The sequence below is a fragment of the Bufo bufo genome, chromosome 1 (assembly GCF_905171765.1).
Source record: "Bufo bufo chromosome 1, aBufBuf1.1, whole genome shotgun sequence".
In the NCBI taxonomy this organism is placed as follows: Eukaryota; Metazoa; Chordata; class Amphibia; order Anura; family Bufonidae; genus Bufo; species Bufo bufo.
In genome coordinates, this window is record NC_053389.1 from 528,140,893 (window position 1) to 528,162,478 (window position 21,586).

The following is a 21,586-nucleotide window of genomic DNA, read 5'->3' on the forward strand; positions in this document are numbered from 1 at the left end:
CTGTGGGACCAGTCTGATCGGCTCCATGCTAATCACATGGCCATGGCCACCCGTTGCCTCTGGGAAGAGGTGTTCGTTTCCATCATGCCTGATTGGGGACTCTATCGAGTCAGTCTCAATCAGTTTGTGGAGAATGATGTGATATTTCTCCACATATTTTAATCCATTTACAATGATTGCCCAACAATTGCCAGTTCACATTAAATAGTTGAGTGTGCTGCAAAATATGTATGTGTTTATCTCAACAACTCATGACGAACATTATTATTCACACTGCCTATTTGTATTGGTAGCATCTCAGTGTATGTACTATATAGTATAGCTATATTAACTAATTAGCCAATGCTTGAATGTTTTTAAAACCCCATGTAAATAATTCAAAGATTTACTACAATTGTGCATCTGGTTTAGGAAATTAAACAGACCATTGTAAATAACTGAACCTTGCCACATGTTAAAATCAATAAGGTCATAGCCATATATGTAGAATTGGTTGTACACAATAGTATAATTGTTTTTAAAGCTAGAAAAATGCTGTCCTATGCCCCAATCGCCTCCGGCTTCTATGTTGAGGAGCAATTGATATGCCCATTGCTGTGACACATATTGGTTTTGTTTCTAGAAGCATATCATCTTTCACTGCCTGAATGTTCAGTATTTAAACTGGATGTTTTGGATGGATCTTATGGATGTTTTGTGATGGTGTAAAATAAATAGGACAGGATGACAAGACATTTTACACATTCAGCATGTAATGTGTGTCTAATTTTCTAAGTAAAAGATTGGTGATATAGTGTGAACCCAAACACTCATAGTCCATGAGCTTCTCCATGTGTTGTCCATGCAAAGGACAATGAATGTTAGTTTTCAATGATTGTAACTATTCGCAAACTTTGGCCACAATCAGATTATGGCCTCATGCACACAACCGTTTTTTTTTGTGGTCCGCAAAACGGATTTCCGTTGTTCCGTGATCGTGACCGTTTTTTCTTCCATGGGTCTTCCTTGATTTTTGGAGGATCCACGGACATGAAAAGTGAAAAAAAAAAAAAAAGTCAAGTTTGCATTGAAAATGATAGGAAAAACGGACACGGATAACGGACACGGATCACGGACGTGGATGACTATCTTGTGTGCATCCGTGATTTTTCACGGACCCATTGACTTGAATGGGTCCGTGAACCGTTGTCCGTGAAAAAAATAGGACAGGTCCTATTTTTTTTCACGGACTGGAAAAACGGATCACGGACGCGGAAGCCAAACGGTGCATTTTCCGATTTTTCCACGGACCCATTGAAAGTCAATGGCTCCGCAAAAAAAAACGGAAAACGGAACAACGGCCGCGGATGCACACAACGGTTGTGTGCATGAGGCCTATGGCTACTAAGTATTAATTAAAATTTAATGCAATTATTTGGATGTGAACATGTCTAACAGTCCCAATCGAAAGACTCATAATGTTTGTTCTGTTTTGATTTGGTCATATGCTGCCATTTAATAAGTATGATTGTAAGTATTTATCCTGATTTTCAATTATATTTGACTTTACAAGGTATAATCTTGTGTGTTTGTGGTAATTATTCATTCCAAGGTCATTATTGCCCTTATTTTGGGTCACGTACAACATGTTTAACCCCTTAGGGACTTAGGAGGTACCAGTACTACATGTTTGCCGAGTCCTTAAGGACCCAGGGCGTACCGGTACGTCCTAACTTTAAAACGCGATTGCGGCGGGGGTTAATCGGAACAGGGTGTCCGCTGAAATCATTCAGCGGGCATCCTGTCACAACGCCGGGGGGGTCATGTGACCCCCGTATTGGCGATCGCCGCAAACCGCAGGTCAATTCAGATCTGCGGTTTGCGGTTTTACCATATCCGGCGAGCGGCGGTGCCATCGGGTCCCCATGCGGCTGTTGGGGGGACCCGATGGCATGGAAGGCAGCGAGATGCCTTCCTTTGGCATCTGCGCTGCCTTCCGGTGACGAGCCTGTGAGATCCAGCCCCCTGGATCTCACAGGCCGGAAGCTGTATGAGTAATACACACTGTATTACTCATACAGCCAATGCATTCCAATGCAGAATTATTGGAATGCATTGTAAAGGGGATTAGACCCCCAAAAGTTCAAGTCCGAAAGTGGGACAAAGAATAAAGTGAAAAAAAAAAGTTGAAAAAATAAAGTTTTCCCCCCCAAAAATTAAAAGTTTCAAAACAAAAACGTCATTTTCCCCAAATAAAGTTAAAAAAAATTGGTAAAAAATAGGGGGGGAAAAAAAGTATACATATTAGGTATCGGCGCGTCCGTATCGACCGGCTCTATAAACATATCACATGGCCTAACCCCTCAAATGAACACCGTAAAAAATAAAAACTGTGTTAAATAAACCATTTTTTTGTCACCTTACATCACAAAAAGTACAACAGCAAGCGATCAAAAAGGCGTTTGCCCACCAAAATAGTACCAATCTAACCGTCACCTCATCACGCAAAAAAATGAGCCCCTACCTGAGACAATCGCCCAAAGAATAAAAAAACTATGGCTCAGAATATGGAGACACTAAAACATCATTTTTTTTGTTTTAAAAAAGCTGTTATTGTGTAAAACTTACATAAATTAAAAAAAGTATACATATTTGGTATCGCCGCATTCGTATCGACCAGCTCTATAAAAATATCACATGACCTAACCCCTCATATGAACACCAGAAAAAATAAAAACTGTGCTAAATAAACCATTTTTTGTCACCTTACATCACAAAAAGTGTAATAGCAAGCGATCAAAAAGTCATATGCACCCCAAAATAGTGCCAATCAAACCGTCATCTCATCCCGCAAAAAATGAGATAATCGCTCAAAAACTGAAAAAAACTATGGCTCTCAGAATATGGAGACACTAAAACATGATTTTTTTTTGTTTCAAAAATGATATTATTGTGTAAAACTTACATAAATAAAAAAAAGAATACATATTAGGAATCGCCACGTCCGTATCGACCGGCTCTATAAAAATATCACATGACCTAACCCCTCAGATGAACACCGTAAAAAATAAAAAATAAAAACTGTGCAAAATAAACCATTTTTTGTCACCTTACATCACAAAAATTGTAATAGCAAGCGATCAAAAAGTCACACTCATCCCAAAATAGTGCCAATAAAACCGTCATCTCATCCCGCAAAAATCATACCCTACCCAAGGTAATCGCCCAAAAACTGAAAAAATTATGGCTCTCAGAATATGGAGACACTAAAACATGATATATTTTTTTTGTTTCAAAAATGAAATCATTGTGTAAAACTTACATAAAAAAAAAAAGTATACATATTAGGTATCGCCGCGTCCGTATCGACCGGCTATACAAAAATATCACATGAGCTAACCCCTCAGAGGAAGACCGTAAAAAAAAAAAAAGAACTGTGCTAAATATACAATTTTTTGTCACCTTACACCACAAAAAGTGTAATAGCAAGCGATCAAAAAGTCACACGCACCCCAAAATAGTGCCAATCAAATCGTCATCTCATCCCGCAAAAATCCTACCCTACCCAAGGTAATCGCCCAAAAACTGAAAAAAATTATGGCTCTCAGACTATGGAAACACTAAAACATGATTTTTTTTGCTTCAAAAAAGAAATCATTGTGTAAAACTTACATAAATAAAAAAAAGTATACATATTAGGTATCGCCGCATCTGTGACAACCTGGTCTATAAAAATATCACATGATCTAACCTGTCAGATGAATGTTGTAAATAGGGATGAGCGAACCCGAACTGTATAGTTCGGGTTCGTACCGAATTTTGGGGTGTTCGTGACACGGACCCGAACATTTTCGTAAAAGTCCGGGTTCGGGTTCGGTGTTCGGTGCTTTCTTGGCGCTTTGTGAAAAGCTGCAAAGCAGCCAATCAACAAGCGTCATACTACTTGCCCCAAGAGGCCATCACAGCCATGCCTACTATTGGTATGGCTGTGATTGGCCAGTGCAGCATGTGACCCAGTCTCTATTTATGCTGGAGTCACGTAGCGCCGCACATCACTCTGCTCTGATCAGTGTAGGGATAGAATGCAGCTGCTGCTGTTAGGGCGAGATTAGGCAGTGATTTAGTCTTCAAAAACAATTACTGAAGTGATCGATGTACAGCTGTGTATCATTCAACCTCTGCTATTTAATTGCTCACTGTTTTAAGGCTGCCCAGAGCGTTTTTCTGTCACTTTTTTCTGGGGTGATCGGCGGCCATTTTGTGTCTTGTGGTGACCAGGACAAGCTGCCACCAAGTACATTTAACCATCAATAGTGTGTTGTTTTTTTGCTATATCCTACATCAGGGGCTTGGCTGTGCTTGCTATTTTATTGAGGGGTGAAATACAATTGCCAAAATAGCAGTACCCTAAATCTGGTGTTTCAGCTGTGGCTAGCCAATTGTAATACTGTCTGCTGTCTGGCAAAAGATATATTTTTTTCTGGGTTGAAATACAATTCCCAAATTAGCAATTCCCTAAATCAGTGGTTTCTGCTGTATCAGGCCAAGTTTAACCACCTGCCATCTGGGCCATTTGCCCCCTTCCTGACCAGGCCAAATTTTGCAAAACTGACATATCTCACTTTATGTGGTAATAACTTTGGAACGCCTTTATTTATCCAAGTCATTCAGAGATTGTTTTCTCGTGACACATTGTACTTCATGATAGTCATAAATTTGAGTCAAAATATTTCACCTTTATTTATGAAAAATCCCAAATTTACCCAAAGATTTGAAAAATTCGCAATTTTCTAAATTTCAATTTCTCTGCTTTTAAAACAGAAAGTGATACCTCATAAAATATTTATTATTTAACATTCCCCATATGTTAAATGGCATCATTTTGGAAATGTCATTTTATTTTTTTAGGACGTTAGAAGGCTTAGAAGTTTAGAAGCAATTCTTCAAATTTTTAAGAAAATTGCCAAAACCCACTTTTTAAGGACCAGTTCAGGTCTGAAGTCACTTTGTGGGGCCTACATAGTGGATACCCCCATAAATGACCCCATTGTAGAAACTAAACCCCTCAAGGTATTCAAAACCGATTTTACAAACTTTGTTAACCCTTTAGGCGTTCCACAAGAATTAAAGGAAAATGGAGATCAAATTTTGAAATTTCACTTTTTTGGCAGATTTTCCATTTTAATCAATTTTTTTTTTTAACACATCGATGGTTAACAGCCAAACAAAACTCAATATTTATTACCCAGATTCTGCGGTTTACAGAAACACCCCACATGTGGTCATAAACTGCTGTATGGGCACACGGCAGGGCGCAGAAGAAAAGGAACTCCACATGGTTTTTAGATGCCATGTCCATTTGAAGCCCCCTGATGCACCCTTACAGTAGAAACTCCCAAGAAGTGACCCAATTTTGGAAACTAGGGGATAAGGTGCCAGTTTTATTAGTACTATTTTTGGGTACATATGTTTTTTTGATCATTCATTATAACACTTTATGGGGCAAGGTGACCAAAAAATTGGTTGTTTTAGCACAGTTTCTATTTATTTATTTTTACAGCGTTCACCTGAGGGGTTCAGTCAAGTGACATTTTTATAGAGCAGATTGTTACGGACGTGGCGATACCTAATATGTATACTTTTTCTCATTTATTAAAGTTTTACACAATAATAGCATTTTTGAAACAAAAAAATTATGTTTTAATGTGTCCATGTTCTGAGAGCTATAGTTTTTTTATTTTTCGAGAGATTTTCTTATGTAGGGACTCATTTTTTGCGGGATGAGGTGACGGTTTTATTGGTACTATTTTGTGGGACATACGCGTTTTTGATCACTTGGTGTTGCACCTTTTGTGATGCAAGGTGACAAAAATTGCTTGTTTTGACACCGTTTTTTTTTTTTTTACGGTGTTCACCCGAGAGGTTAGGTCATGTGATATTTTTATAGAGCTGGTTTTTACGGACGCGGCAATACCTAATATGTATACTTTTTTTTATTTGTTTCACTTTAACACAATAATAGCATTTTTGAAACCCAAAAAAATGATGTTTTAGTGTCTCCATGTTCTAAGAGCTATAGTTTTTTTTTTTTTTGAGAGATTTTCTTATGTAGGGGCTGATTTTTTGCGGGATGAGGTGACGGTTTTATTGGTACTATTTTGTGGGACATACGCGTTTTTGATCACTTGGTGTTGCACCTTTTGAGATGCAAGGTGACAAAAATTGCTTGTTTTGACACAGTTTTTTTTTTTTTTTTTTACGGTGTTTACCCGAGGGGTTAGGTCATGTGATATTTTTATAGAGCTGGTTTTTACGGACACGGCAATACCTAATATGTATACTTTTTTTTATTTTTTTTATTTTTTCTATTTTTAACTTTTTTTTTTCATTCCTTACTTGGGGACTTTTTTTTTTTACATGTGAAACTTTTTTTTATTTTTTTATTTTCAACCTTTTATTTTTATTTTTTTTATTTTACACTTTTCGTCCCCCATAAGGTCATACAAGACCTCTGGGGGACATTTATTTCACTTTTTTTTTTTTTTTTTCACTGTTGATTTCTCCTGTAACTGGGGCTGACATAGTAGCCCCAGTTACAGGACAAATGCACCCCTAGAGAGGCTGTACAGCAGCAATCCAGCGCTGTACAGCCTCAGAGCAGGGCTGATCGAGGTCTCTGAGAGACCTCACACAGCCCCTGCACTCTCCGGTCACGGCGGTCACATGACCGCCGGGCCGGAACAGGAAGCGCACAGCGCTGCCTTCTCTGCATACACAGCACTCGGTGAGCGCTGTGTCTGCAGCGATCCGGAAGGCAGGGACACCTGGGCACTGTCCCTGCCTTGTCTTAGGGTTGCCCTGCTGTCACTGACAGCGGGCAACCCGATCAGCAGCTGCACGATTAGCGTGCAGCTGCTATTTCTGAAAGGACGTTTTAAAACGTGCTTTCAGAAATAGACGTCCACCCATAGGACGTTTATATCCTATGGGCGGACTTAAAGCGGTTAAATCTATCCATAAAAGGGTATATTACATTGAAGGTGCTGATAGGGTCATTCGCAATAACTTCAAACGCTACCGTGCATCTCCAAGTCTAATTCTGTCCGTAAACGTATACCTGTCATCCAGCGCCTAAATACTAGGCCTACAATTTATATTCAGCTAAATCTGTGGTTACTGCTGTGGCTGGTCAATTTATTTAGTGTCCGCCAAAGCACAGTTTTTGTTCTAGGTTGAAATACAATTCCCAACTTAGCAATTCCCTAAATCAGTGGTTTCTGCTGTATCAGGCCAAGTTTAAATCTATCCATAAAAGGGTATATTACATTGAAGGTGCGGATAGGGTCATTCTCAATAACTTCAAACGCTATCGTGCATCTCCAAGTCTAATTCTGTCCGTAAACGTATACCTGTCATCCACCGCCTAAATACTAGGCCTACAATTTATATTCAGCTAAATCTGTGGTTACTGCTGTGCCTGTATTAGTGTAATACGGTACCTAAGTAGATAGCCAGATAGTGTTAGGTGCCTGTAAAAAAAAAGGCCTGAATTTGAATTCAATACATTGGGCCAAATCATTTTTTTATTATTGTGGTGAACGGTAACAATGAGGAAAACATCTAGTAAGGGACGCGGACATGGTCGTGGTGGTGTTAGTGGACCCTCTGGTGCTGGGAGAGGACGTGGCCGTTCTGCCACAGCCACACGTCCTAGTGTACCAACTACCTCAGGTCCCAGTAGATGCCAGAATTTACAGTGATATTTGGTGGGGCCCAATGCCGTTCTAAGGATGGTAAGGCCTGAGCAGGTACAGGCATTAGTCAATTGGGTGGCCGACAGTGGATCCAGCACGTTCACATTATCTCCCACCCAGTCTTCTGCAGAAAGCGCACAAATGGCGCCTGAAAACCAAGCCCATCTGTAACGGAGTTCCGTAGGTACACTCGGTCCCCCATTAGCCTCAGAAATGCTGCTTAGCTTCGGGAACGAGGATCTGTGTTTTACCTCGTTCCCAGGGCGGCTTTACTAGCTGGGTGGCTCCCTGCTCCTAAGTCTGCCTTGAGCGCCGAGCTGATCACTCGGTGCTCAACTGGTTGGTCTGTCGGTCATGTGACGCTGGCCACGTCACATGACCCTCACTCCCCACTATAAATACAGGCAGCCTGCTGGCCACAGGTTGCCTGTTAATTTAGGTTCCACCTGTGATTTGGTCTTTCCTGGGTTACTTACTTCCTGCTGAATTCCTGACGATCCTCTGCCTGCTCCTTGTGTACTTTGCTGCTCTCCTGGTATTCTGACCCCGGCCTCCTCCTGACGATCCTCTGCTGACTCCTTTGGTACTTCACGTCTCTCCTGGTATTTATGACCCCGGCTTCTCCTGACAATTCTCTGCTTGCTCCATTTGTACTTTGTAGCTTTCCTGGTATTGACTCGGTCCGTTCACGTCCTGTTGTTTGTCTGTCTGTCATCCCTGCACTTATTCCAAGTTAGGGATTGCCGTCCAGTTGTCCCCTGTCATTAGGACTCGCGAGGCAAGTAGTCAGGGCCAGGGGTAAGGCTGGAGAGCAGTGGTCACTTCCCTCCCCCCTGTGTGTGTGTGTACGCGACCGTTACAGATTAACAGGCCCAATAACCACTGTATAATGAATCCTCTGGTGACCCTGACTGACCATGTCTCTAATCTGACGCAGATGGTGCAGGAGTTAGGGGAAAAACTCAGTTCTTTTGAGTTAGGGCAAGGTTCTTCCACTCCTCAGGCCTCCAGTCCGCATTTTGAGCCCCAGATTAAGCTCCCAGAACCCTTTTCTGGAGACCGGAAGAAGTTTCTCTGTTTTAAGGAGAATTGCAAACTGTACTTCCGTTTGCGCCCCGTGTCCTCTGGCCCCGAGAGTCAACGCGTGTGCATTATCATTTCCCGATTACAGGGTGATCCCCAGGACTGGGCGTTCTCTTTACCTGCTGGCGCCAGTTGTTTATCTTCTGTGGAGGGGTTCTTTCAGGCCCTGGGTACCCTCTATGATGAACCAGACAGGGCTCTAGTAGCCGAGACGGCTCTAAAGGCACTGGTTCAGGGCAATCTACCAGCGGAGGATTATTGCACCCAATTTAGAAGGTGGTGTGTCCCCTCAGGATGGAACGAACCAGCCCTGAAGAGTCAGTTCAGGTCAGGTCTGTCTGATAAATTAAAGGATCTTCTGGTCAGTTATCAACTTCCAGAGACCTTAGAGGAGATGATGACCCTTGTTGTCCGACTTGACCGACGGGTTAGAGAGAGACGACAGGAACAACAGTTCTCTTCCCAGATGGTGGTCCAGCCAGAGGCCTATCCCAGAGACAATGCTGAGGTCTCCACCGAGGAACCCATGCAGGTTGGCATGACCCGAGGGAATCTTCTCCGCAGACGTGGAGAATGCTTTTACTGTGGAGATCCTGACCATTGGATCAACCAGTGTCCTAAGAAGGTCCTCTCTGTCAAGTCTCCTAAGGCAAGGCAACCTAAAGACCAGGTACACCCTGAATTTTCTAAATATAAGCTTTCGGTACCCATTACGATTTCTCTGGGAGTAGATAAATGGCTGGGTAAGGCCTTTATTGATTCTGGCTCAGCGGCTAGCTTTATTGACTCTGAGTATGCTGTAAGATTGGGTATTCCTATGTTTGCCTTACCAACTCCTATCCATGTCATGGCTATTGATGCTACTCCTCTTATTGGTGGTACGGTGAGCTTATGTACCTCTGAGATTTCTCTAACCGTGGGTGTGTGCCACTTAGAGAGATGTTCGCTTTTAGTCCTGGAGAACCTACCGGCTGAGGTGGTACTAGGGTTGCCTTGGCTCCGACTACATAACCCAACTATAGATTGGTCCAATGGGGAGTTGGTGAGATGGGGGCCTAAGTGTGACTCGTGCTTGTCCGTGGTACAGGCTGGGGTCTCAGTAAAGTCTGATACTTTACCCTCTGTTGTTAGAGAATATTCTGATGTATTCTCATCACTAACCCCGGAGGTTCTACCCCCCCCCCCCATAGACCTTATGATTGTACCATAGAGCTAGTAGAGGGGGCCAAGTTTCCTAAGGGACAAATTTATAATCTTTCTATGCCCGAACGCAAGGCCATGGAAGATTATATTAAGGAGAGCCTTGGTAAAGGGCATATTAGACCTTCTGTCTCTCCTATGGGGGCGGGGTTTTTCTTTGTTAAGAAAAAAGATGGTAGTCTTAGGCCATGTATCGATTACCGGAGATTAAATAAAATCACTGTCCAGAATAGATACTCCCTCCCATTGATTCCGGATTTATTTAACCAGGTTCTGGGGGCAACCTGGTTTTCCAAAATTGACCTGAAAGGGGCATACAATCTAATCCGAATCAAGTAGGGAGATGAATGGAAGACGGCGTTCAATACCCCGGTAGGACACTTTAAATATAAGGTGATGCCTTTTGGACTCAGCAATGCCCCAGCTGTGTTCCAAAACTTCATGAATGACATTCTTAGGGAGTTCTTAGGTAAATTTGTTATTGTCTATCTTGACGACATTTTGATATTCTCTCCTGAATTCGAATCCCATGTGTCTCATGTTAAACAAGTATTAGAGGTGTTGAGGGAGAATCAGCTATCCGCTAAGCAAGAGAAATGTGTCTTTGGTGTACAGGAGATTCTGTTTCTAGGGCATGTTCTGACTCCTCACGCCTTCAAGATGGATCCTGGTAAGGTACTAGCAATTAAGGAATGGGTAAGACCTTCATCCTTAAAGGCCTTACAACGGTTCTTAGGTTTTGCCAATTACTATCGTAAATTTATTATGAATTTTTCCGTAATTGCTAAACCGTTGACCGACCTTACTAAGAAAGGGGCGGATTTGAAGAATTGGTCTACTGAGGCCATTTCTTCATTTGAAAAATTAAAAAAGGCATTCAGTAGCGCTCCCATTCTGATCCAGCCTGATCAGGAGAAACCTTTTATTGTGGAGGTGGATGCATCCGAGGACGGCGCAGGAGCAGTCCTTTCACAAGGTTCTGCTAGCCTCACTAACATGAGACCATGTGCCTTCTTCTCCAGGAAATTCTCTCCCACGGAGAGAAACTACGACATAGGGAATAGGGAGCTGCTGGCCATTAAATGGGCTTTTGAGGAGTGGAGGCATTTTCTGGAGGGGGCAAGGCATTGTGTAACTGTTGTCACTGACCATAAAAACCTTATGTTTCTCGAGTCTGCAAAGAGGTTGAATCCCCGTTAAGTCAGATGGGCTCTGTTTTTTACTCGTTTTGATTTTTCCATTACGTTCAGGCCGGGAAGTAAAAATGTGAAGGCGGACGCATTATCTCGGAGCTTCCAGGCTTTTCAACCTACTGAGGTACCACCTGAATTCATCCTACCAGCAAAAATCTTCTTAGCAGCTCTTACCCAGAATATCTCGGCTCACATTAGGTCTGAACAACATCTGGCACTGGTATCCACCCCAACAGATAAGTTGTTTGTTCCTGTACAATTTCGTCTCCAGCTGTTGGGTGAGTGTCACGATTCTGCCTTTTGTGGACATCCGGGTGTTGAGGGCACTAATGATCTGGTTTCTAGATCTTATTGGTGGCCCACTCTAACTAGGGATGTCAAGTCCTACGTGTCAGCCTGTGAGGTTTGTGCCAGGTCCAAGACACCTAGGACTCGCCCTGCTGGTAACCTACGACCCCTACCAATTCCCAGTAGACCCTTGTCCCATATCTCGATGGACTGTATAACTGACCTACCGCCGGCGGAGGGTAAGACTGTAGTTTGGGTAGTGGTCGATAGGTTTAGCAAGATGGTCCATTTCATTCCCCTGTCTAAACTCCCGAATGCCAAAACCCTGGCGTCTATTTTTGTGAAAGAAATTGTTCGATTGCATGGTATCCCGGAAAATATTGTTTCTGACAGGGGTGTGCAGTTTGTGTCCAAATTCTGGAGGGCCTTCTGTCAAAAATGTAAAATTTCATTGTCTTTTTCCTCTGCTTACCACCCTGAGAGCAATGGGCAGACTGAATGCCTTAATCAGTCTGTGGAACAATTCTTGAGGTTGTATGTTGCTGATGACCAGAAATTATGGATGAAATTTCTTCCATTGGCTGAATTTGCTTTGAATAACTGTGTCAATTCTTCTGCTGGGGTTTCACCTTTCTTTTGTAACCATGGTTTCCATCCCCGTTTTCATTCTGGGTCATCGGTCTGCTCCTCTAACCCTGAGACGGATAGGTTCTCCTCTGAACTGTGCACAGTTTGGGCCCGGGTTCAATCGAACTTAGAAAAGGCTCAAAGTTCTCAGAAACTCAAGGCCGATAGGAGACGTTCAAGGGGGGTGAATTTTCAGATTGGGGATAAGGTATGGTTGTCCTCCAAGAATCTCTCTCTTAAGGTAGATTCTAAAAAGTTTGTTCCTCGTTTTATTGGACCATATAAGATCACGGAGGTGATTAACCCGGTATCATTTAGGTTGGAGCTGCCCGAGTCATTCCACATTCATAATGTGTTCCATAAATCTCTACTTAAAAAATATTTTGAACCGGTAGTACCATCGAAAGCCTCGCCTCCGCCGGTTCTTGTTAATGATGCTGTCCTGTATGTGGTGTCTAAAATAGTGGATGTCAGGAAGGTGCGTAATTCCTTGCAGTACCTGATTCACTGGAAGGGGTATGGACCTGAAGAGAAATCTTGGGTACCTGCCAGGGAGGTTCATGCTCCTAGACTTGATCGAAAATTTTATTTAGAACACCCTGAAAGGCCATCAACTGAAGTCTTGGGTCCGGTGGCCCCTCGTAAAAGGGGGGTTACTGTAACGGGGTTCCGAAGGTACACTCGGTCCCCCATTAGCCGCAGACCTGCTACTTAGCTTAGGGAACGAGGATCTGTGTTTTACCTCGTTCCCAGGGCGGCTTTACTAGCTGGGTGGCTCCCTGCTCCTAAGTCTGCCTTGAGCGCCGAGCTGATCACTCGGTGCTCGACTGGTTGGTCTGTCGGTCATGTGACGCTGGCCACGTCACGTGACCCTCACTCCCCACTATAAATACAGGCAGCCTGCTGGCCACAGGTTGCCTGTTAATTTAGGTTCCACCTGTGATTTGGTCTTTCCTGGGTTACTTACTTCCTGCTGAATTCCTGACGATCCTCTGCCTGCTCCTTGTGTACTTTGCTGCTCTCCTGGTATTCTGACCCCGGCCTCCTCCTGACGATCCTCTGCTGACTCCTTTGGTACTTCACGTCTCTCCTGGTATTTATGACCCCGGCTTCTCCTGACAATTCTCTGCTTGCTCCATTTGTACTTTGTAGCTTTCCTGGTATTGACTCGGTCCGTTCACGTCCTGTTGTTTGTCTATCTGTCATCCCTGCACTTATTCCAAGTTAGGGATTGCCGTCCAGTTGTCCCCTGTCATTAGGACTCGCGAGGCAAGTAATCAGGGCCAGGGGTAAGGGTGGAGCGCAGGGGTCACTTCCCTCCCCCTAGTGTGTGTGTGTACGCGACCGTTACACCATCAGTCTGTCACATCACCCCCATGCATATCAGGGAAACTGTCTGAGCCTCAACTAATGCAGCAGTCTCTTATGCTGTTTGAAGACTCTGCTGGCAGGGTTTCCCAAGGGCATCCACCTAGCCCTTCCACAGCGGTGGAAGACATAGAATGCACTGACGCACAACCACTTATGTTTCCTGATGATGAGGACATGGGAATACCACCCCAGCACGTCTCTGATGATGAAACACAGGTGCCAACTGCTGCGTCTTTCTGCAGTGTGCAGACTGAACAGGAGGTCAGGGAGGAAGACTGGGTGGAAGACGATGCAGGGGACGATGAGGTCCTAGACCCCACATGGAATGAAGGTCGTGCCACTGACTTTCAGTGTTCGGAGGAAGAGGCAGTGGTGAGACCGATCCAACAGCGGAGCAAAAGAGGGAGCAGTGGGCAAAGAACACCCTCCGCCAAGAGAGTTCGCCTGCTACTGGCCACCGCCATCTGGGACCGAGCACCCCAAAGGCAGCTTCAAGGAGTTCCCTGGCGTGGCAGTTCTTCAAACAATGTGCTGACGACAAGACCCGAGTGGTTTGCACGCTGTGCCATCAGAGCCTGAAGCGACGCATTAACGTTCTGAACCTTAGCACAACCTACATGACCAGGCACCTGCATGCAAAGCATGAACTGCAGTGGAGTAAACACCTTAAAAACAAGAAAGTCACTCAGGCTCCCCCTGCTACCTCTTCTGCTGCTGCCGCCTCGGCCTCTTCTGCTGCTGCCGCCGCCTCGGCCTCTTCCTCCGCCTCTGGAGGAACGTTGGCACCTGCCGCCCAGCAAACAGAGGATGTACCACCAACACCACCACCTCCGTCACCAAGCATCTCAACCATGTCACACGGCAGCGTTCAGCTCTCCATCTCACAAACATTTGAGAGAAAGCGTAAATTCCCACCTAGCCACCCTCGATCCTTGGCCCTGAATGCCAGCATTTCTAAACTACTGGCCTATGAAATGCTGTCATTCAGGCTGGTGGACACAGACCGCTTCAAACAGCTCATGTCGCTTGCTGTCCCACAGTATGTTGTTACCAGCCGCCACTACTTCTCCAAGAGAGCCGTGCCTTCCCTGCACAACCAAGTATCCGATAAAATCAAGTGTGCACTGCGGAACGCCATCTGTGGCAAGGTCCACCTAACCACAGATACGTGGACCAGTAAGCACGGCCAGGGACGCTATATCTCCCTAACTGCACACTGGGTAAATGGAGTGGCGGCTGGGCCCCAGGCGGAGATCTGTTTTTGCGCACGTCCTTCCGCCGCCAAGGATCGCAGGGCAACATTCTTTGCCTCCTGTAGCCTCCTCCTCCTACTCAGCTTCCTCCTCCTCTTCTTCCACCTGCTCATCCAGTCAGCCACACACCTTCACCACCAACTTCAGCACAGCCCGGGGTAAACGTCAGCAGGCCATTCTGAAACTCATATGTTTGGGGGACAGGCCCCACACCGCACAGGAGTTGTGGCGGGGTATTGAACAACAGACCGACGAGTGGTTGCTGCCGGTGAGCCTCAAGCCCGGCCTGGTGGTGTGCGATAATGGGCGAAATCTCGTCGCAGCTCTGGGACTAGCCGGTTTGACGCACATCCCTTGCCTGGCGCATGTGCTGGATTTGGTGGTGCAGAAGTTCATTCACAACTACCCCGACATGTCAGAGCTGCTGCATAAAGTGCGGGCCGTCTGTGCGCGCTTCCGGCATTCACATCCTGCCGCTGCTCGCCTGTCTGCGCTACAGCGTAACTTCGGCCTTCCCGCTCACCGCCTCATATGCGACGTACCCACCAGGTGGAACTCCACCTTGCACATGCTGGACAGACTGTGCGAGCAGCAGCAGGCCATAGTGGAGTTTCAGCTGCAGCACGCACGGGTCAATCGCACTGCGGAACAGCACCTCTTCACCACCAATGACTGGGCCTCCATGCGAGACCTGTGTGCCCTGTTTTGCTGTTTCGAGTACTCCACCAACATGGCCAGTGGCGATGATGCCGTTATCAGCGTTACAATACCACTTCTATGTCTCCTTGAGAAAACACTTAGGGTGATGATGGAAGAGGAGGTGGCCCAGGAGGAGGAGGAGGAGGAAGAGGGGTCATTTTTAGCACTTTCAGGCCAGTCTCTTAGAAGTGACTCAGAGGGAAGTTTTTTGCAACAGCAGAGGCCAGGTACAAATGTGGCCAGACAGGGCCCACTACTGGAGGACGAGGAGGACGAGGAGGACGAGGATGAGGAGGATGAGGAGGAGGATGAGGATGAAGCATGTTCACAGCGGGGTTGCATACAACGCAGCTCGGGCCCATCACTGGTGCGTGGCTGGGGGGAAATGCAGGACGATGACGATACGCCTCCCACAGAGGACAGCTTGTCCTTACCTCTGGGCAGCCTGAGCGACTACATGCTGCAGTGCCTGCGCAACGACAGCAGAGTTGCCCACATTTTAACGTGTGCGGACTACTGGGTTGCCACCCTGCTGGATCCCCGGTACAAAGACAATGTGCCCACCTTACTTCCTGCACTGGAGCGTGATAGGAAGATGCGCGAGTACAAGCGAACGTTGGTAGACGCGCTACTGAGAGCATTCCCAAATGTCACAGGGGAACAAGTGGAAGCCCAAGGCGAAGGCAGAGGAGGAGCAAGAGGTCGCCAACGCAGCTGTGTCACGGCCAGCTCCTCTGAGGGCAAGGTTAGCATGGCAGAGATGTGGAAAAGTTTTGTCATCACGCCACAGCTAACTGCACCACCACCTGATACGGAACGTGTTAGCAGGAGGCAGCATTTCACTAACATGGTGGAACAGTACGTGTGCACACCCCTCCACGTACTGACTGATGGTTCGGCCCCATTCAACTTCTGGGTCTCCAAATTGTCCACGTGGCCAGAGCTAGCCTTTTATGCCTTGGAGGTGCTGGCCTGCCCGGCGGCCAGCGTTTTGTCTGAATGTGTATTCAGCACGGCAGGGGGCGTCATTACAGACAAACGCAGCCGCCTCCCCACAGCCAATGTGGACAAGCTGACGTTCATAAAAATGAACCAGGCATGGATCCCACAGGACCTGTCCATCCCTTGTGCAGATTAGATATTTATAACTACATCCCCTTAACAATATATTCTTGTACTCCAGGGCACTTCATTCAATCCTCTTTTTTTAATTTTACCATTATATTGTGGGGCAACCCAAGGTTGAATGAACCTCTCCTCTGTCTGGGTGCCGGGGCCTAAATATCTGACAGTGGCCTGTTCCAGTGTTGGGTGACATGAAGAATGATTCTCTGCTATGACATGAAGCCTGATTCTCTGCTATGGGACCTCTCTCCTCTGTCTGGGTGCCGGGGCCTAAACATATCTGACAGTGGCCTGTTCCAGTGTTGGGTGACATGAAGCATGATTCTCTGCTATGACATAAAGCCTGATTCTCTGCTATGGGACCTCTCTCCTCTGTCTGGGTGCCGAGGCCTAAAAATATCTGACAGTGGCCTGTTCCAGTGTTGGGTGACATGAAGCATGATTCTCTGCTATGACATGAAGCCTGAATCTCTGCTATGGGACCTCTCTCCTCTGTCTGGGTGCCGGGGCCTAAAAATATCTGACAATGGCCTGTTCCAGTGTTGGGTGACATGAAGCCTGATTCTCTGCTATGACATGAAGCCTGATTCTCTGCTATGGGACCTCTCTCCTCTGTCTGGGTGCCGGGGCCTAAAAATATCTGACAGTGGCCTGTTCAAGTGTTGGGTGACATGAAGCATGATTCTATGCTATGACATGAAGCCTGATTCTCTGCTATGGGACCTCTCTCCTCTGTCTGGGTGCCGGGGCTTAAAAATATCTGACAGTGGCCTGTTCCAGTGTTGGGTGACATGAAGCATGATTCTCTGCTATGACATGAAGCCTGATTCTCTGCTATGGGACCTCTCTCCTCTGTCTGGGTGCCGGGGCTTAAAAATATCTGACAGTGGCCTGTTCCAGTGTTGGGTGACATGAAGCATGATTCTCTGCTATGACATGAAGCCTGATTCTCTGCTATGGGACCTCTCTCCTCTGTCTGGGTGCCGGGGCCTAAAAATATCTGACAGTGGCCTGTTCCAGTGTTGGGTGACATAAAGCATGATTCTCTGCTATGACATGAAGCCTGATTCTCTGCTATGGGACCTCTCTCCTCTGTCTGGGTGCCGGGGCCTAAACATATCTGACAGTGGCCTGTTCCAGTGTTGGGTGACGTGAAGCCTGATTCTCTGCTATGACATGAAGACTGGTTCTCTGCTATGACATGAAGCCTGATTCTCTGCTATGGGACCTCTCTCCAATTGATATTGGTTAATTTTTATTTATTTTATTTTTATTTTTATTCATTTCCCTATCCACATTTGTTTGCAGGGGATTTACCTACATTTTGCTGCCTTTTGCAGCCCTCTAGCCCTTTCCTGGGCTGTTTTACAGCCTTTTTAGTGCCGAAAAGTTCGGGTCCCCATTGACTTCAATGGGGTTCGGGTTCTGAGCGAAAGTTCGGGTTGAGTTCGGATCCCGAAACCGAACATTTCCGGGAAGTTCGGCCGAACTTCTCGAACCCGGACATCCAGGTGTTCGCTCAACTCTAGTTGTAAATAACAAAAAATAAAAACGGTGCCAAAACCGCTATTTCTTGTTATCTTGCCTCTCAAAAAGTGTAATATAGAGCAACCAAAAATCATGTGTACCCTAAACTAGTACCAACAATGCTGCCACCCTAGTTTATAAAATGGGGCCACTTTTTTGGAGTTTCTACTCTAGGGGTTCATCAGGGGGGCTTCAAATGGGACATGGTGTCAAAAAAACCAGTCCAGCAAAATCTGCCTTCTAAAAACCGTTTGGCATTCCTTTCCTTCTGCGCCCTGCCGTGTGCTGGTACAGCTGTTTATGACCACATATGGGGTGTTTCTGTATACTACAGAATCAGGGCCATAAATATTGAGTTTGTTTTGGCTGTTAACCCTTGCTTTGTAACTGGAAAAGAAATATTAAAATGGAAAATATGCCAAAAAAGTTAAATTTTTAAATTGTATCTCTATTTTCCATTAATTCTTGTGGCACACTTAAAGGGTTAACGTTTGTAAAATCAGTTTTGAATACCTTGAGGGGTGTAGTTTATAGAATGGGGTCATTTTTGGGTGGTTTCTATTATGTTAGCCTCGCAAAGTGACTTCAGACCTGAACTGGTCCCTAAAAATTGGGTTTTTGAAAATTTCTGAAAAATTTCAAGATTTTCTTCTAAACTTCTAATCCTTGTAACATCCCCAAAAAATAAAATATCATTCCCAAAATGATCCAAACATGAAGTAGACATATGGGGAATGTAAAGTAATAACTATTTTTGGAGGTATTACTATGTATTATAGAAGTAGAGAAATTGAAACTTGGAAATTTGCAATTCTTTAAAAAAATTTTGGTAAATTTGGTATTTTTAAAAAAATAAAAATATTTTTTTTTACCCAATTTTAGCAGTAGTACAACATGTGACGAAAAAACAATCTCAGAACGGCCTGGGTAAGTCAAAGCGTTTCAAAGTTATCAGCACTAAGGCCTCATGCACACGACCGTTGTGTGCATCCGCGGCCGTTGTTCCGTTTTCCGTTTTTTTTTCGCGGACCCATTGACTTTCAATGGGTCCGTGGAAAAATCGGAAAATGCACCATTTGGCTTCCGCGTCCGTGATCCGTTTTTCCAGTCCGTGAAAAAAATAGGACCTGTCCTATTTTTTTTACAGACAACGGTTCACGGACCCATTCAAGTCAATGGGTCAGTGAAAAATCACGGATGCACACAAGGTAGTCATCCGCGTCCGTGATCCGTGTCTGTGATCTGTGTCCATTTTTCCTATCATTTTCAATGCAAACTTGACTTAGTTTTTTTTTTTTCACTTTTCATGTCCGTGGATCCTCCAAAAATCAAGGAAGACCTACGGAAGAAAAAACGGTCACGGATCACGGAACAACGGAAATCCGTTTTGCGGACCGCAAAAAAAAACGGTCGTGTGCATGAGGCCTTAAAGTGATACTGGTCAGATTTGCAAAAAATGGCCAAGTCCTTAAGGTGAAATAGGGCTGAGTCCTTAAGTGGTTAAGCGCAGTAGTCAGATACTTGGAACTAGAGATGGCCTTGTGGTTCGCTCGGCAGTCGTTTCGTGGCGAACTTTGCGTGTTCGCGATTCGCCGAACATGCGAACATATGGAGATATTCGCGCCCGCCATATTCTTTTACATTGTGAAGAACTTTGACCCATGACACATCCATCAGGTGGTACAGGGCAGCCAATTGAGATATTTCAGCACATGGACATACCCCCTACCTTATAAATAAAACTGATCTGGCCGCCATTTTTCATTCAGTGTTTTGCCAGTGTAGGGAGAGGTTGCTGTGTGGAGCAGGCTGTTAGGGACACCAAATGCTAGCTAATAGGGCCACAAAAGTCTTTTTAAGGACTGGTATAGGTATGCTATCGATGGGTGTGATACACAAAGGGGTGCAATATACTTATACTTTTATAATGAGTCAAAAACACATAGATCTATATAGTGATCACCTGGAAGCAGGGGCCTAGGGGCTAGTGGCTTACTAGGGCCATTTTTATATAGGGTAAGGTTCCGGACAGGGTCGCTCTTATCAGGGCGGGTGGTCTGTGGTTAGTCTATCAGGGCCAGAATAGCACCCCCCTGTAGGGCAATATCAGGGACAGTTCTTTGCCCACCCTGTCCTTCAATACCACATCATCATCTTGCCCAGGGATAGATGGTTTTTGCTTTCCCTCCTGGATTCATGGATGTGCACTGGAACCCCCCAGATTGTGTTAGGACATATGGTTTCTGATTTGGTGCCGCCGAGCACTTGTTATTGCCTACCACATCTCTGCTTTTTCCTCAACTTTAATAATTTAATTTATTTTCATTTTAAGGGATATCTTTTGTATTTACACGTCCGCAAAATGGGTCCGCATCCGTTCCGCAATTTTGCGGAACGGGTGCAGACCCATTGATTTTCAATGGGGCCAGAATGTGCTGTCCGCATCCGCATTTGCGGATCCGCACTTCCGCATCCGTGCTTCTGTTTCCAAAAAAAAAAATAGAACATGTCCTATTCTTGTCTGCAATTGCAGACAAGATTAGGCATTTTCTATTATAGTGCCGGTGATGTACGGTCCGCAAATTGCGGAATGCACATTGCCGGTGTCCGTGTTTTGCTGATTCGTAAAACACTTACGGACGTGTGAATGGACCCTTATAGTAACATTATTAAAGGTTACGTTTTATCTTCATGTATATTCTAATGGATTGCCTTCCTTGTACAATGTTATAATATACTTTCTATGTTAGAAAGTATATTATAGTGCATTTGTATTGTGCGGCAGTTGTGTGCGGTTCTGCTGCAATACTGCAAGTATATAGAGGGACAAGCGTTATTGGAACAAATATTTTCTACTGGTGTGATATACCAGTCGTCCTCCCAAAAAACTGATTGAAGCTGGGTGTTATATACCAATATACTTTCTTTATAGTGCATATGGGTACTGTACAGTGCATTTACGCATGCGCGTACGCGAAAATTATATTGCCAATATTTCGCATTGAAAAAAATAATGAATGGAGATCGCAAATTCGAATAATAGATCTGGTATGTCACTATCCTTGTTGTGGGACTATTTGTGCACTTCTAGTAATTATTTCTTGGCTGCAAATAAGAGCTGAAGGTTTTTCAGGTTCGCCTGCCATTAAAATGAATGCGACCCGCCGTGAACTTGCGGTTTGCGAACATTTGATCGCATTTGCACGATCGCATTCGCGAACCGTCCGGGCAGATGTTCGTCCATCACTACTTGGAACTACTAAGACATCTGTTTTTATTACTTCGTTCCATGGGCTGTCATTTCTGATTTAAGATCGCATGGTTCCTGATGCTTCTTACATTTAATTAACACTCACAATTACAATTTCTGGCTTACATGCCTGGCAAAAAGGAAAATACAGTAAATGTGGACTACTAGCAATTAATATTATTAATATTATTATTGCAACAATCGTTAAATCTCAGTATGTGTAACTTGAGAGTACTG